This window comes from Cervus canadensis, chromosome 12, assembly GCF_019320065.1.
Source record: "Cervus canadensis isolate Bull #8, Minnesota chromosome 12, ASM1932006v1, whole genome shotgun sequence".
Taxonomy (NCBI): domain Eukaryota; kingdom Metazoa; phylum Chordata; class Mammalia; order Artiodactyla; family Cervidae; genus Cervus; species Cervus canadensis.
In genome coordinates, this window is record NC_057397.1 from 37,643,477 (window position 1) to 37,647,052 (window position 3,576).

Here is a 3,576-nt window from a genome sequence, read left to right on the forward strand (position 1 = left end):
AGTCACTCAGTTATGTCTAACTCTGCAACCCCATGGACTTGAGCCCAACAGGCTCCTCTTTCCACAGAATTCTCCAGGTAAGAATACTGGAGTGGGTTGCCATTTCCTCATCTGGGGGATCTCCTCAACCCAGGGATTGAACCTGGGTCTCCTGCATTACAGGCAGACTCTTTACCACCTGAGCTACCTGGGAAGCAAATGACATCATACAGTACACTTGTTTTACTTTGTCTGACTTATCTCAGCAGAATGTGCTCAAGATCCATCCATTTGTTGAAAATGGCAGAATTTCTTTCCTGCCTTTCCAGCTTCTCTGATGACTGAGTAATACTCCACTGTGTATATATACCGCATCCCTTCTTATCCGTTCATCTATTAATGGACCCTTGGGTTGTTTCTATGTCTTGGCTATTGCAAATAGTGCTGCAATGAACATGGGAGTGAGTGCATAAAAAGGTATAACGACACATGAACAGACTCCTAACACATTATGAATGGAAATCAAAGGATATTAAAATAGAAGAAAGAGAGGCAGTTTGTAGAGTTCTCAGTAATTTTGTTTTGTTTTTGATAATTATTTTTATTTTTTAAAAAAATGTTTAATTGAAGGATAATTGCTTTACAGTTGTGCTTGCTTCTGCCTTACAATGACGCAAAAAAAATTTGGAACACTTCAGGAGTTTCCATGTCACCCTTGCACAGGGGCCATACTAATCTTCTCTGCATCATTCCAATTTTAGTATATATGCTGCTGAAGCAACCACATTTTATTTTTTTGACATGAGCAGATTAGAATATAGGAAAGAAATCAATTGCACTGTAGTGGATTCCTCTTGAAGGAATAGAATCCTTTTGGAATAGGAACCAATGGCTACATCTCATCTCAAGGGATCTCTCTCCCAACTGTATTTAAATTCAGTAATAAGCACTTGAAAACTGTATGGATTAACCAGAATCTTGAAGAAATAGAAACTACCTTTCAACCTTCAGATGTTATTCCTACTTTCTTTACTTTTTCCTCTAGGCTAAAACTTTGCATAATCAAAGAAAACTATTGCCTCTTCTGCTGTGGGCTTAAATTAGGAAGCCAAGAGCAGATAATACATTGAATCCTAGGGAGTGGTTTATCTTATCTAAGATAATTCAATTATCATTAAACTGTAGGTCCTTAAAGAGATAATTGAACATTGGTCAAAAAAAAAACAAACAAAAAAGAGAGAGAGGAGAAATAGGAAGTTAGGGAAATGTACTCCTATACACAATTCAAATATTTCCAAGAAAGTTAGTATAATTTTTTTGCCTCTCATTAAAATAAGTAGCTTTCCTCAGATGTATTATACTGTAGTCTAAGTAAAAAACAGATTTTCAAAAATAGTTTTAAGAAGAGAAATAGTAAAATAAAACTCAATGTAAATAATTTAAAGCAGCTTATTTATTATGTGATAATAATGATAACACCTCACCATATAGTAGAGAAATTAATAAATATAAATACTCAAGGGCACAACAAATATAAAAAGAAGTATGATGAGTATTTATTCTGTTGAAAGAGAGATTTACAAAGAACAGGTATAACGCCAGAAATACAGGATAAGTTATTGCTTCTTGAGCATTGTCAGCTACACACTGGCCCTTGCCGTGGGTGCTCGTGATCTACCTCTTCAAGGATTAAAGCATCTCCTGCTGCAGCTGCTATCTCCATCACCCCCTGAAGGAGTTCAGTGGAGAGCAGAAATGATGCACTTTGTGGTCCTAGAAAATTGATAGGGCAGGTTTTATATAGTTAGATATTCTTAGGAACTGATTTTATGATTCTTGTCTCTCCTCATATCTAGAAAAACACCAAAATCCTTCATGGTGACCACTGTTTCTTGTGATTAGCAGAATCTTCAAGAAACTAGCGCAACTTAATACAGAGTTGCTTAATAAATTTTGGTACTTCAATGCTTTGGCACTTTATGCAGTTTTCATTGTGCTGACATGGAGAATTTCCAAAATGTAGTGTTATCTAAAAAAGCCAGAAGTAGAAAAATATCTGTACCGATTTATATGTATAAACTATTTAGTATACACCCTTGAAGATGTATTGAACTGTCAAATGTCTAGAGAAGTGATCTTAACAATGCTGACTGTGGCTAGTTCTAGGGAGAGTAGTAGGGTCTTTTTTTCTTCTTTTTTTGTGCTCAGTCATGTCTGACTCTTTGTGACCTCCTGGACTGTAGCCCGCCAGGCTCCTCTGTCCATGGGACTTTCTGGGCAAGAAGGCTAGAATGGGTTGCCATTTCCTACTCCAGGGGATCTTCCTGACCCAGGGATTTAACCTTTGTCTCTTGCATCTCCTGCATTGACAGGTGGATTCTCTACCACTGAGCCACTTGGGGACAGTATCAGGGTAGGGGTGTTTGAATATGGATGCCTTAACTTTTATCCTAAGGGCTTCCCAAATGGCCAAGTGGGTAAAGAATATGCCTCCAATGTAGGAGACATAGGAGATATGAGTTAAATCCCTAAGTAAAGAAGATCTCCTGGAGAAGGGCATGGCAACCCACTTCAGTATTCCTGCCTGGATTATCCCATGGACAGAGGAGCCTGATGGTCTACAGTCCATAGGGTCACAAAGAGTCAGACACAGCTGAGTGACAATGCATGCATGCATTTTTACTTTATACATGTCTGCATTGGTTGAATTTTTCCAGTGACCATATATTATTTTCATAATAAAATAAAACTTGAACCTGTTTAGAAATTAAGCTCAGCGTAAGTGCTATAATTATAATAGAAAGCACACTTTCTAATAATGATGTTGAATTTAAAGAGGGCAGAGGAGTTTCTGAATGTCTTCAAATGGTCAAAACAGTGTCTCAAATTTCAGGAAAAAAAAGCTTTCTAATTTGAGCAAAGAAAACTGATATAATTTTCCAAACAATTCTGGCAAAGGGAAAGGTTAATCTGAATTATCTAGACGATAAATCTATTTTTCCACTTCCTGGGACAGTGGGCAGTAGGATATGTTGAAGTATAAACGTTTTTTTTAACATAGTCATAAAGGTCCTGCATCTTATATTCCATCCTTAATAGCAACTCTTTCTGCCTCAGTAATGAGTTATCTCCAGGTCATGCAATCACAGGGCCTTTGGAATACCATTTCTGGTGTTATCACATCTCTCAAGAAGCTTTCTTTCTGTAAAGTCAAAATAGACAAAATGCAATCAATCTATTAATTAGTCAATGTTACCAAATGGAAACTATAATAAAGGAGCCAAATAAGAATTACAATTCCAGGAATCTTTTTGGATAAAGCAGATGGCTTTCTTCATTATGAAAAAAGGCGTGTAACAGTTAATCTTATTTCTCTAATGGAAGTTAGGTATTATCTACTTGGCATGTCTGTTTTCTTTAACTTTAAACAGTTACCAAAAATGTAACAACATATTAACATTTTTTTCTTGATGCATTATGAGTTTCAGTAATTTGATGCAACTAATTGTAAATTTAAAATATTCAGATTTATAAATGTATTTTAAATATGGGGACAGGTTCTTTTGTTGTAAATACAAAGCCACCTTTTAAACACTT

General features: G+C 36.1%; 1 non-coding gene across 1 annotated transcript; it reads right to left on the reverse strand.

Annotated features, from left to right (window-relative positions):
* Positions 1 to 657: 657 nt before the first annotated feature.
* Positions 658 to 760, reverse strand: LOC122451522. The gene has a single exon (XR_006272427.1). It is a non-coding gene; the product is annotated as a U6 spliceosomal RNA (small nuclear RNA).
* Between the last annotated feature and the right edge of the window lie 2,816 nt (positions 761 to 3,576).